Source organism: Hylobates moloch, unplaced genomic scaffold, assembly GCF_009828535.3.
Source record: "Hylobates moloch isolate HMO894 unplaced genomic scaffold, HMol_V3 SCAFFOLD_10, whole genome shotgun sequence".
In the NCBI taxonomy this organism is placed as follows: Eukaryota; Metazoa; Chordata; class Mammalia; order Primates; family Hylobatidae; genus Hylobates; species Hylobates moloch.
In genome coordinates, this window is record NW_026652285.1 from 19930784 (window position 1) to 19945447 (window position 14664).

Sequence of the window (14664 nt, forward strand, 5' to 3'; positions counted from 1 at the left end):
TGATCCGGACATTCAAACGCGCATACCTACACATTCACACATGCGTGTATACAGTCGTGTCTGCATAAGCCCTCACATGTATACAGTCACACAAGCACACACACATTCATGAGCGCACACACACTGGCACCCATCAACAAACAAACAGATGCATCTTCAACAATATAGACTTCACCGGACTGTGAGTGTCTCCTTGGGCTTATGAGCTCTGCAGGCAGGAATTATGGTTTCTTCTCTGAATTCCTGGTATACAGTAGGGTTCAAGAAAGTTCTGTAGAAGGGAATAAATAGAAAAGTGGTGAAATGGACTCATATCTGTGTACCCAACCATGTGCTAGGACCAAATTCATCTTGCCCTAGAAACCTTGCCAAGTCCAAATAATATGACTCCCAACCCAAAAAGCATGCCACCCACTCCCATGCTTACCCCTTTCCTGTTCCCTCCATTTCTTCGTTCCCAGACATCCAGACCCTGGAGCACAGAGTTGATGGGGAGTGTCTGCAAAGTCTATCGCAACACCCAAATCTTATCCATGTTTGGATTTAAGTTTCCTCCTTGAAAAAAAGAAATCTCACTACCCTCCCCAGTTATGGAAACAAAAGGGAGATCAAGAGTGCTTGTGGGCCAGGCACATGCCTGTAATCCCAGCACTTTGGGAGGCCGAGGTGGGTGGATCACCTGAGGTCAAGAGTTCGAGACCAGCCTGGCCAACATGGTAAAACCTCATCTCTACTAAAAATTCAAAAATTAGCTTGGCGTGGTGGCTCACGCCTGTAGTCCCAGCTACTCAGGAGGCTGAGGCAGAAGAATCACTTGAACCCAGGAGGCGGAGGTTGCAGTGAGCGGAGATAGCGCCATTGCACTCCAGCCTGGGCCACAGAGCAAAAACTCTGTCTCAAAAAACAAACAAACAAATAAAAAACGCTGCTCATGAAGAGGGCACGTTAGCAGTCTGTAGGTGACTTCCAAGATCGGCTGAAGCTAATTCATTCATTCATGGGGGAAAAAAATATCTGTCCTGTGAATTTCCTTCCTGTGTAACCCACAAAGTCCAGGGGACAGCCCTGGCCTGGAAAGGACAGGTAGACAGCATTGTGGCTTTCAGCATGAATGCTGGTGAGCCACCACCTTCACGGCTGGGCATAAGAGGCCAGGCAAACAGCACCTCTTCAGAAATCACTGAAGAGTCATTCCTTCCAGACAGGGACTGCTTCTAAGATGTCTCCTCCTCCCGCTGCTTTTCTAGACCTGCTTTCCTCTCAGCTGAATTCATAAAAGGCAGGAAGGAAGGGGCAACATTAGTACTAACAGCAGTGTCGAGCTGCTTACGACTAAGGGTATCGACAGAGTGGCATTAATTTAAATACTCCTGTTATTAATTTATGATCCCAGTTACTATTATTGCTAACGTTATCCATCTCAACACAATTTAATATGACCCACACTACTATGGCTGGGCCTGGGTTATTAATAATTTCCATGGTCCTCATCATTTAAGCCTTACTCAAACAATTACAAACAGCAATTGTTACTATTATTAGCGGTATTTCTATGATTAAACCCAAGCACAAGACCACTATGTAATGCTGAGTGCTGGCGGGGAGAGTGGCTGCAAAGTGTGTAGAGGAAAGAGCATTGCACTGGGAGTGGGACAGGCCTGGGTATTATTCTTCCCTCCCTCTCTGCCATTGCTGACTCCTCAGGCAGGTTACATCATCTCTTCTGGCCTCAGTTTTCTCATCTATCAAATGGGAATTTTGAAAGGGCGGGGTGACGATCAAATGAAGTAACATGGTGTTCATCACAAGGAGGAACTCACTTCCCTTTTATTCATTCAACATGTATTTATTGAGCATCTGCTGTGTGCCACACACTGTTCTAGGCCTTGGGGATTCTGCAGGCCTTGGGGATTCATGCAGCTCCTTATGAAGCTGATGTTCTAGTGTGTTAGTTATTTGATATGAAGAGTTATTTTATTTTACTTATTTTTTTTTATTTTTTGAGTCGGAATCTCGCTCTGTTATCAGGCTGGAGTGCAGTGTCACGATCTCGGCTCACTGCAACCTCCGTCTCCCTGGTTCAAGTGATTCTCCTGCCTCAGCCTCCCGAGTAACTAGGATTACAGGCACGTGCCACCACACCCAGCTAATTTTTGTATCTTTAATAGAGACAGGGTTTCACCATGTTGGCCAGATGGTCTTGATCTCCTGATCTCAGGTGATCCACCCGCCTCAGCCTCCCAAAGTGCTGGGATTAGAGGCGTGAGCCACCGCGCCCAGCCATGAAGAGTTAGTTTATAATGTGAGGTCTTGGCTTGACTGACCATACCAGATAGCCTGGATACGATCAGGATATTCCTTTGCTGAGACTCCCACTATCACCATGACCACAAGCATCTATACCAAAACCAGTACCACTATGACCATCATCATTATGACCACCACCAGTACCATCACCATCATCACCACCACTGCCACCATCACCACCACTTCTAACAACACCAGCACCATTATGACCATCATCATTATGCCACTGCCATCAGTGTCACCACCAGAATCACAACTATCACCACCATGACACGGCCACAGTTATCACCATCACTATGATCACCATAGTCACCACCACCACAGCTGCCATGGCCAGGGCCTCCAACACCTACCTTCCTACATCTGCACCACCACGAGCAGCAGAGATTCTTCATGAGGGCAGGATGCACTGGCCCTTCCTTTTCCTAGGAACAATATCAGAGGCCTCATGGAGCCACTGCCTGCCTGAGTATAACTCTCTAGTGTTCACGACTCCTGGCCCAGACATGAGTGGGCTCCAAAAGTTTCTCCCTGCTTGACAAGCCACACTGTCTTCCCAGCCCCCTCCCTCCTAATCCTCAGCACTTAGAGCCACAGCTGCAGGATATGGCATGGAGAGAGGGCTCATAGGGGCTGACCAGCAGGTGGGATCCCACAGGGGGCACCAAGAGGCCGGCAGTGTTCCTGGAGAGTCCCTCAGAACCATCTGCTATAATCGAGTGCCCATAGAGAGGACTCCTCCCCCTATCCCCCACCCCTAAGCTTCCTGGTCCTACAGTGACTCTAAGGAGAAAGGGTGGAGAACATCAGTGCAATTCCACATGGAGCTGGGAGTGGTAGTCGCGTCAAACTGCATCTTTAGGAATCAAATGGGAGGGGCAACTCCTCCCCTATATAGCTCACCACCCCACCGTCACCCTGCCCCTCCAAGAAGGCAACCTCCTTAATACACACTGTTCTCCCTGTCCTCCCATTCCACTCCACCCCCCTAATCTCAGCCCCTCAGCAAAGCACAACTCACAGCTCCCTGTGCCTCATGTCCCCAGCAGTTGCTGGGGAGCCAGCCTGCAGCTCCAGCCAACTTCCAAGCAGAAATGGGATCGCAGACAATGAGAACTCACACTTATTGGGACTGCCTGACCCCCTTAAACTCCACTTCAATCCCATGAGGGAAGTACAGTACTGGGATCACCATCTTACAGAAGAAGAGACTGAGGTTTGAAGAGGTTAAGCCACTTGTCCAAGGACCTCCAGAAGGAAGCAGCAGTACCATAAGTGGCCACTGTTCTGCACCAGGCCCTCAACAGTCACCTTCCCTGGTCGCTTCTTCCATCCATTCCAGCCCCTCCAGCCTTCACCCCAGCTAGACCGGCAGCCACCCCGTGGATTGGGGAGATAGAACTTCCATCTCAAAGGAGTGAACTCTGCCCTCCAGCTACTACTCACACTCTCTCCTGACATGTATTTACAGAATTTAGCTTAGGGGGCAGGAGAGGAGGGGTGGAGGCCAGCCAGGGGAGTGATCTTCACCAGTTCTCACTTTTCCTGCTTTGGGGGAATCACTTCCTCTATCCTTCAATTCCAGTGTCCAACTAGAGGAGGGGTGAAGTGAGGTGGGCAAGGAGACAACCATCTCCAAGGCAGAGAGCCAGGGAGAGAGTGGAGGACGAGGTGGGGGCCCTCCCCCAGCTGCATCCCATCTGCCCCAGGCAGGCGGCCAGGCAAGGTAAGTGAAACCTGCTGCCCTGCATTGAGAGCTTACTTAGTGGCTTTGAAGCATGATGCAGTGATTACCTCTGAGCTGACTCCTTCTGGGCTGCAAGGGGGTTCTGTCCAATGAGGGAACAGGATGGGGCCCGAAGACTGGTCTGGGGTCAGCGAGTTTTGATTCTGGAGCTGAATTAGTAGTGAGAGGGGTGGGAGGAATTAGCAATGTTGGAGTCCAGTTAGATTAACTTGAGCATCAAAGTGGGCCAGTTGCACAGTGCCCTCCCCTACCGTCTGCTCCAGCCTCAGAGGTTGGTGTGCCTCCACCCTATCCTGGAAGGAGCCCCCATCTGACCCACATTCGTCAGCTTCTCCCACCTCTAAGCCCTTGCCTGTCTTCTCTTTTCCTTTGACATGACAGTAGAATGACGTCTGCAGTCGTCTTCCTTCCAGGCCACCCTCCCTCCCAACACTCCCCCATGTGGCACCCATACCTTCTGTCAATGTCACAAGATCTGGTCACTTCATTCAAACATAGGTGTTGGGGACTTCATCTTCCCTAGACTTTGTGTCTTGGAGAAGGGGTACCCAGAGTGGGCAATGCTAAACCCACATGCTTGAATGGGAGGGGCACAGAGACCCCAGGGGCAGCCATCTCCCTGAGTCTAGGAGCCAGCCCCTTACCTCTGCCTTCTGGTCCTGCCTCTCTCCTCACATCTACAGCACACAGTTCTCCTCCGGGAACCTTCCTCTAGGAAGTTCCTCACAACTCTCAACTTTGATTCTTCCCAGCCCTGAAGGACTGCAGAGTTGCCCGACAGTTCTGAAGGATCCAGTCATCTTTTTCACTTTTTGTTTTGCATCCAAGGACAGGCAGGATAGTTTTTTGTTTGTTTTGCTTGTTAGTTTGTTGCTTTGTTTGTTTGTTTGTTTGGGGTTTTTTGAGACAGGGTCTTGCTGTGTTGCCCAGGTTGGAGTGCAGTGGTGCGATCACAGCTCACTGCAGACTCAAATTCCCAGTCTCAAGTGATCCTCCCACTTCTGCCACCATGAGTAGCTGGGACTACAGGTGTGCACCACCAGGCCAGGCTGATTATTATATTTTTTGTAAAGATGAGGTTATGCCACGTTCCCCAGGCTGGTCTCGAACTCCTGGGCTCAAGCAATCCACCCATCTTGGCCTCCCAAAGTGCTAGGATTACAGGCACGAGCCACGGCACTGGCTAGGATGTTTTAAAGAGAAACTAAATAGGCTACACCATGCCTGGAACAGCGTGAAGTCAACAATGGGAAGATAGGAGGAAGAGGCATTGGGAGACATGGGCGCTAGTCTATCATTTATTTGCTGTGTGGCCTTTTGCCAGTCCCTTCCTTGTTCTGAGCCTCCCTTTCCTCGTTGTAAAGTGGGCATAAGATACTAGTCTCACCAAATTACTTTGAGGAGTCAAGGAAGTACTGTATTGAGCGTGAGTGTGCTTTGAAAGTCAGACGAGCTGAAGAGATGTCAATTAGTCTTGTTCTGTTTGATGCTGCTGCTGATGGTGCCTGCGGGCTGGAGGCCGGATGAGGGTGAGATGACATTTCAGTACTGGAGACCGAGGCCAGGGGTCCTTCCTGCTGTAGATAAGAGCCAGAGCTGTGACAGGCCTCCAGCTCCAGCAAGATTCCCACGGGAATCGCTGGGGTAGGAGACGTCCCAGGCTTCAGCTTATCTTCACTTGGACTTGTCTGGGAAGTGGGGTCAAGTGCAATCGTCTGGGTTGGTTTCCAGCAGGGGAGGGCAAAGGGCATGGATGCACAGTCTGGACTAAGTCCCGCCTCCCCTTCAAGGGAAGACCCATCTGAGGGCTCAGGAAGGGGAGGAGCTGAAGGAGGATCACTTCCCAGTCCCACCATCGCAAGGCCAGGTTGGCCGGGCCAGGGGACCCCTGAGACAGGGCTGGAAATTTAAAAGCAGAAGACCGAGTCACCAGCTCTTCCTGCACCAGCTCTTTCAGTACCACCAATGCCACTCGCCAAGTCAGTGCGTTCCTCCAAGGAAGGAGGAGAGAGAAATGCAGCCCCGCCCTGGAGGAAGCTCCAGTCTGAGGCCTGGAAGTCCCCCTGCTCTGAGGAGGGAGACACAGTCCTTAGGAGGACAGAGGTGGGTCTGGAACTTGGAGGAGAACCTCAGTGCAATACTCCTCTCCTAGGCTCTGGGGCTGGCGGAGGGGGGCAGGGAGGGGGAGATACACAGCCCATGGCCTTGGGGAGAGATGTCTAAGGAGTTCTCCAATCAAACAGGACCGTGTTGGGCCAGGCGCGGTGGCTCACGCCTATAATCCCAATGCTTTGGGAGGCCGAGGTGGGTGGATCATAAGGTCAGGAGTTCGAGACCATCCTGGCTAACACAGTGAAACCCCATCTCTACTAAAAATACAAACAATTAGCCGAGCTTGGTGGCGGGTGCCTGTAGTCCCAGCTACTCGGGAGGCTGAGGCAGGATAATTGCTTGAACCTGGGAGGTGGAGGTTGCAGTGAGCCGAGATTGTGCCACTGCACTCCAGCCTGGGCGAGAGCAAGACTCTGTCTCAAAAAACAACAACAACAACAACACAGGACCGTGTTACACCTGGGGCAGGAACACAAGCGTTCTCAATTACACATTCTAGGCTGGGAGTTGGATTTCAGAAGTGGAAGGTAGCCCATAGGCCATCAACAGTAGGGGAAACTGAGGCCCAGAGACATGTGCCACATGTTCCAAGTCACTCAGTAAGGCAGTTGCAGAGAAGGGGATTATAGAGCAGTTTCAGCAGGCGTGGTGAAGAAGGCCTAGGCTAGGCCCCTCAGCATTGCCCCAATTCTCTGTGTGTCTAGAAGCCACTCACAGTGCCCCTCCATACCTGTGTCCCCCGCCTGTGACACAGGGGAACTGTCCTTCCCACATGGCCTCTGCTCCTGCTCCCTGGGGAGTCTGAGTCCCAGTTCTCATCCAGCCCAGCCCAGCCCAGCCTACAGGGTGCCCAGGAGAGGGGAGGGGGGCAGGGTGGGGGCACCTCCTGAAGGAGCCAGCGGGGGAAGTGCTGAGTCGGCACTCAGAGCCCCGGCCATCTCCTCTCCTGTTCCATTATTCATCCCTGCAGAGGCTCTCCCTCCTCCTTCCCGACCCAGGCCCGGTCTTGAGAAATGTCTTTGCCCCCGCCTCATATGCTCCCTCCACCTCAGCTGGAAACTCTTAAGCAAAAAGGTCGTCAAGATGATTAAATGCGAACAGATTTTCAGCTCTTTTTCCACTTTAATTAAAAACGTGCTCTCCCTTCAGAGGAAGCTGGAGATGGAATTGCGGCTCCCCAAAGGCCCCTGGGCTGAAAATCGAGGCAAAAACACCAAGAGGTGTCTAGGGGCTGGCCCGTGGCGGCCTGAGGTCAGGGGCCTGGCCTGGAGCTGCCAGTGCCGCAGACCCTGCCAGAGAGAGCAGCAGGGCCTGGAGGCTGGTGGGCACTGGGAACAGGGCAAGGACACAGGTGGAGGGTGGGATGGCTGGACCTGGAGTGGGGTGGGGTGGGGAACAGAGATACTTCATTTCTGCACTACTGGGGAGCCCCTGGTCTGGGGAGGAGGGGGGACCAAGTCACTGTCCTCAAGGAGGACTGCAGTCTGCCACAGATAATTCAGGCTAGAACACGGATCAGCAACTCTCAGGCAACCTGGGGCAAGCCCAGGGGTGGCCCAGTGCCCCTCTGTCCAGAGCCCAGAGACTGAAGAATGCAGGCGCACACAGGAGGCAGCAGAATCAGTCTCTGCAGGCTTCCCTCAGGGGAGTTCGGATGCCAGCAGGCAGAGAGGTGAAACTTACATCAATACAAAGACGGGGTGATTGGGAGCAGGCAGAAGCCACCAGGAGGAGGACTCTCCCCTTCTCCCCTCCCTCTTTCTATCACAGATCAAGAGGGAAGAGAGGAGAGGGGAGTGGCCAGGGAAGGGATTTGGATGAGACACCTGAGAACATCCGCAGGGGGAGGAGGGGAGGACGGGGGAGCCGGCACAGGCAGCAGGAACAAGCAGAGCCCACAGCCCTTGATAGAAGATGATCCCGTTTCCGGTCTGGCCCTAGCCCTTGGCAGGCCCTGAAGTGGAGCTTCCCTCCAAGAGCATAAGGCAGGACGGTTGCATTTGAAGTTCCTCTTCGTGTTCCCAACCCGCCTCTGCACTCCAGTGGGACAGGAGACTGCAGAAATGGCTGCTGGGGCCCAGAGGGAAAGGCCTCCCACCACTTCCTGTACCTGCGCTGGGGTGGTCCCCCTGCCCTGCACTCCGAGTGGGGAGTTGGTCCTTAACCCAGGAAGGAATGTGATCTCTGCCTGCTGAACCACCTAGTGTCGGGGGCAGCCCACTGCCCAGCTCCCAGGCAAGAAAGCAGTTCCCCATCACTTCCAGGGAAGGGGCCAGACTAGTGGGGCATCCAGGACCCTTCAGAATCCAGCCTCCGTATCTTTCCAGTCCTATCTTTACCACCAGCCCTCTCTGCCACCACTGATAATCCCACTAAACAAAGTGAGGGGGGCCCTGGAGGCGAAAAGCCACCAACTCAGCCAGGCTCAGAGGAGGCAACAGGAGAGTTGGCCTTAAACCGTGGTAGACCCTCACAGGGGAGAGACCCTACATCCTGTGATAGACGGGGCAGGGGGTGCTGCTTGCAAAAGGGAGTGGTGTGGATGGAAATGCTGAGCTATCAGTTTCGTGGCAAGGTAGGGGATGGGGCAGCAAATAGATTGAGGGGAGCTGGCAAATTCTGAAGGCCCCTTTCGTGGTAGGTGGTGATCACTGCCTCTCTTTGAAATGCCCTTCCTGCCCAGAGGCAGACAGCAGGCTCCAGGTCAAAACTTCCTGCTTCTCCGAGAAGCTCTCCCATTCTCCTCTCTCCTTTCAAACCTGGCAGCTATCTGGCTGTCTCTGATTCCTGTCACCCTGGTTGGTCCAGCCTCTCTCCTCCTGGCTGCTTCAGTAGAATGAACATCTATGCCCAGAGCTTGGGTACAGCCTCTCCTGCTCTCCCAGTGAGGTGGGCTACACTGTACATCCCACCCGGACCGGCAGCTGGCACCTGCTTCTCCGGGAAGGCCATCTGGCCAGGAGAGGAGAGCAGCACTGGCCTGTTGCTACAGCGTTGGACCTCCAACATCCTGAGTCCCCTACTGCAGCCCCTACGCCTTTGGCGTTCCCACCTACGTTCTACTTTTAGAAAACCCGGGGCCTCAGCGGCAGCGAGTAGCCTATTTTGACAGAGTCCAAACAGAGCAAGTGGGGAGGGGCGGCGACAGGGTGGGAAGCGCATCTCCGTTGGCGGGCACTGCCTTGCCCGGAACTCACTATTCTTCCCCAGTGTTAATTATCAAAATTAACCGAACACTATAAATAACCCAACCTGGAGACTTGAAGAGCCTCACTTCTAATTAATTCATTTCCAATCAAGGCACTTCTACGCCCCCCTACCCTAGAATCTGACGGATGGGAACCTCATTGTGCAGCTTCTTGAATATCGAATCCCACCATCCCTCTCACTCCTGAGCTGTGAACGCTCAAAGAGAAAAGAGAGAGAGGAGGAAAAACACTCTGCTTTCTTGGAAGGGGGTAGCCTATAAATAACCCCATATTGGTGCATTTGATGGACGACGTTTGTGTCTAGATTGGCTTTTGTTGGGATGAGGCGATAGAGAGGGTGGGGGTGGGGTGGTGGAGACTTCCATCTGCCGCCTCGTTCACTGGGCAATAAATTTTAAAGCAAGACTGTGAGTACCATCCAAGGCCTCCGTGTTGGCTAGAGCTGGGGAGACTGATCGATAGAAGGGGAGGAGGGATGGGAAAGGAGAAAAGAGATAGAGAAAAAGAAAGAGAGAAAATGCAAGCTCTAGGGTAAATGCAGGGAGGAGGAGAAAATGAGAAGGGGTGAGGAGAAAGAACCAGAGAAGGAGAAAGGAGGCAGAGAGAAGAAACAGAAGGGCAGGAAGAGAAAAGAGGGATTGGAAGGAGGAGGAGGGAGGAGGATTTTTGCCTCCACCTTGCACCATGACCCTGGCCCGGAGACCCAGTGAGTAGTTCCTGTGCTGTCCCACCTCGAGTCCAGCTGCCTCATGCCCAGATTCCCCTGTCTCCTCTCCCGGGGCTGTTGGCATCCTTCAAGAGGTCATGTGGCCTGTGTGCCCCACCCCCATGCCCTCACAGCCCCCAGCAGGCAGGCCCTGGCTCCTGGCTCCCAGCCTTGGGGGAAAGGACCCAGGTCAAGAGCACGGAATCCCCCCACCCACCCCCCGCCACGGGATTTGCTCAGCACCTTCCTGGACCAGGTGACCTGCTTGACTGCACTTGAGGGAGGGAAGTAGGGGAACAGAGACAGAGTTAGAGCAGAAGAAAGGAGGGAGAGACAAGGAGAGAGAGAGAGAAAGAGGAACTGAGATGGAGGAGAAGAGAGAGGAAGGAGAGAAAGACAGAGACTGAGGCAGACATAGAGAAAGACAGGGAGATAAAGGACAGTGGAGAGCGATGGCTTGGGCTCGCTGACCCTTGGTCCCTCAGTGTCCAGATCACAGGGCCTGCTGGAGATCAGGCGATGGGGGCCAGTGCTCAGTGGGCTTCCTTGAGGGCTCTGACCTTGGGCAAGTGACTTCCCCTCTCTGAGCTTTGTCTTCTCCATCTGCAAAATGATGGTGACGTCAGCCCTTTCCTCCTCTTGAGGTGGTTGTGAAAATTAAATGAGGCTAAATGAGTGCAAAACTCTTAACCAGGGTTCTGGCACAAAATGAATGCTCGATTTGAGATTGCTGTTGTTATTATTACTAGCAGTACTAGTAGTAGAAGTACTAATCCTAGAAGTGGTAGTAGTTTTGTCTTCCTTGTCTCATCCCCTTGTTGTGAGTGCTTCTAGGGGGACAGCACTGTACCTCTCCCAGCCAGGCAGACTGTTGCACCAGCCACCTCTCTCACCAGACAGGGGCTCCCTGAGGCCAGGGACGTCCTGTATCCTAGGCCGGGGCTTTCTGGAGTGTGTCCCCTCCATCAGGTGGGGAAATCTCAGCGGCGCAGCCCAGGTTTTCTTCTTCCTATGAGTGCCCCACCCCCGCCCTTCATGGCTAGAGGGTCCTGTGCATGGGGAGGGTAGTTGGTCAATGACCGAGTGGCCACCTGTGGAGCCCAAGGCGTTGGGGCTGACTAGCCAGCTGGCTTCTACACTCTCTGCCTGTCTCTGACCACCTCTCACAGGATACAGTCCATCTGGTCCTCCTCCTCTAGCTTCAACTCCCTCAACTCCAGCTGAGATTAAAGAGATGGACCAGGTGGAGAGAGTGGCCCTTTCCCATCTACATCCTGTCCCCAGGCCTCTCCTTTCAGCATGCTGGGGAGGGGGCTGCTGGGAGGCAGCCCCCGGGCAACCTGATCTCCATTAGCCCCTTCTCTGGTTCTCATTACTGCAGCCAAGGCAGCTTCGGAAACTGTAATTTCCCTGGCGACTTTTCTCTCCTTCCTCTGCCTTTTGAGGTCCCTCTCCCAACCCAGTCCTCCTTGGAGGCCCCTCCTGCAGCGAGCCAGCAATGGGGTCGCCCAAACTTTATGGGGGAACCTATGGTGTGACCCTCAATCTCAGCCCAACTCTGTATCTTAGGGGGCAGAAGGCTGCCTCCCCCCTCCCACTTCCAGCGTACAGCCCCAGAGTCTGAGACAGGGCTGCTGACTGCTCCACTGGGTTCCAACAGAAGGTCCCTGTTGGGCTCCACAGCGCCCAGCCTGTGCCTGGCACTGAAGGAGGCAGGTTAGAATGAATGAGCTCCATGAACAGTCAAGCAAACTAATGAATGAAGACGTGGCAGCAGGGGAGGGGAAGGAACTCAGCTGCAGAAAAAGCTGTAAGCCAACGGCTCATCACTCCTCTTTCTCCAGCCTCACCACCTCACCATGTCCCTCTTTGGGACTGTCTTACTCCCTTCTACTCATCCCAGCGCAGGCATCACCTCCTCCAGGAAGTCCTCCATTTCATTACAGCCTGGGTGACTGATGCAGACCTCAGGCACTTTGTACCTCTCTGCCTGTCACCAACACTCTGTGGTGTGGCTGGTGCTTTCCTTCCCTCTCCATCCACCCGGGTGCTGAGCTCCTTGGGGAGGGGAGTGATTGCCTCTTTTATCTGAGTGTCCTCTTTGCCTAGAGCAAGCCTGCGTAGCAGATACTCAATAACTGTGGGTGAATGAATGTATGATAAAAGAGTGAAGGAAGGAACAGATAACCAACAACAGCTTAAACAGCCACTGGTAGAGGATCAGGGACATAAAAGAAAGCCCCTCCATGGACTTTAGCCATTAAAAGCTGTGATTGGGAGGCAGGGTGCAGCACAGGGAGAGCACCAGGTAGAAAGAAGTGAAACCGCAGCTCTAGGTAAACTCCTTGCATCATGTGCTCAAAGACCAGAAGAGGGCCAAGTGCGGTGGCTCACGCCTGTAATCCCAGCACTTTGGGAGGCCAAGGCGGGTGGATCACGAGGTCAGGAGATCGAGACCATCCTGGCCAACATGGTGAAACCCTGTCTCTTCTAAAAATGAAAAAATTAGCTGGGTGTGGTGGCGGGTGCCTGTAGTCCCAGCTACTCGGGAGGCTGAGGCAGGAGAATCGCTTGAACCTGGGAGGCAGAGGTTGCAGTGAGCCAAGATCGCGCCATTGCACTCCAGCCTGGTGACAGAGCAAGACTCTGTCTCAAAAAAAGAAACAGAAGGGAGCAATTGTATGTGTTTTTTCCTCTTAAAAAAACCCTCTGTTAATGTCACATTGCTACGTTTACAATTCACAAGTGACATTTTAAGGCCTTGCTGATGCCATTGAGGGCAGGGAGGAATTCCCAGATGAACAGAAGAGACTGTGGGCAGGGGGCTGCCATCATCCCGTTCTCACGTCTCTGGCTCTTTACTGCTTCCAGCCCCTCCCCTGGCACTCACAGTGGCCTGGCCCAGCCCAGATCTACTGAGGAAGGGAGAGAACTCCCTGCTTGCAGGGAAGGGCAGCTGCAGAACCCAAACAGCCTTGATTAAGTGTCTAAATGGACAGGCCTGGGCAGTGCCCAGATGGAGTGTGGCAGATATTGTCCCTGCCCTCTGGGGCTTCCAGGATGATCCAGACACACAGATGGGGACAGACACGAATGGACAGCCGGGGTTGAGAATAAAACAGAATTGAAATCAGACTCTGTATGTATACACATGCATATAAGGGGACCCTTGCCCTTTTCTCTACCTGGTGTACTCCTATTCACCCTTCCAGGCCCAATTTACTTATTCATGTATTCGTTTGTCATGGACATCTGTTTCTCAGCACCACTTTGCCTTTTTGTGTATGGGAAACTTCCTCTTCCCAACTCTTTTATGGAGAGAAGTTTACTTTCACTCCACCTTCACCCTTCTGCCCACTCTGAGTGTGGCCATGTGACCAAAGCAGGGCAAATTTGCATACAATAACCCCAGCCATCCAATTGGTTCAGGGATAGGAACATCACTATCTCCACTGAGAGTCAGCCCTGAGCTTTCTTTCGGGCTGCATGGAAAGAAGTGCTTTCTTTGTGCTGGGGTTGCCACTCCCTGGGAGAGCTTGATTGAGAATAAAGCTGATATATGGAAAAAGCAGAGCCAAGAGATGGTCAGTGGCGGCATTTAACACCTGCACCTAGCTTTAACTGTACCTCAACCCTAACCCTACTGCAGTAAACCTATGTTGAGCCATAAAGTCTCTTTTTTTCCTTAGGCAGGTTTGAGATGGACTTCTGTTATTGACAACCCAGAGGTTCCTGACTAACGCATCATTCATTTGTCAAACACTGTGCTCCTGCTCTATGCCAGACTACACAGGGTGGTGGAATCCGAGAATGACTGCGACACAGCTCCTGCCTTCAAGGAGCTTGGAGTCTCCTAAGCCTTGTCCAAATGCTGCTCCTCTGTGACTACTTGGCCAGCTCCCACAGACAGTGAGCCCCCTTCTCCCCTCTGCTTCCCAGCACTAGGTTCACACTATTCATTCAACGAATATTGCCAGGAGTGGTGGCTTATGCCTGTAATTCCAACACTTTGGGAGACTGAGGCAAGTGGATCACTTGTGGCCAGGAGTTTGAGACCAGCCTGAGCAACACAGGGAGACCCCACTTCTATAAAAAAATAAAAACATTAGGTGATGTGGTGTTCACACCTGTAATTTCAGCTACTCGGGAGGCTGAGGCAGAAGGATCCCTTGAACCCAGGAGGTTGAAGCTGCAGTGAGCTATGATTGCACCACTGCACCCCAGCCTGGGCAAGAGTGAAGTTCATTGGTTACCTACTTCAGGCCAGGCTCCGTGTTCCTCCTATTGTAGAATTGTCCCAGACTGTGTCTGCCTCTGCCTCTTAGACTGTATGTTCTTGGGTAATGGGCGCCATGCTGGTGAATCCCCGGTGCCTAGGGCTGTGCCTAATGTGTGCTAATTGCTTGTGTTTATTGAATGAATGAAAGAATGTGCATTTCTGTGTGTGTTTATGTGTGTTGGGATGAGGGAGTGGACAACCAAGGAGAAGGACAATATGACATAGCACCCATAGCAGAGGAGAGGGTCCTGGAAGTTTCTAGATCCAGCCAGGGCTCAGCCAGAAAAGCCAGCACACAGCTCTG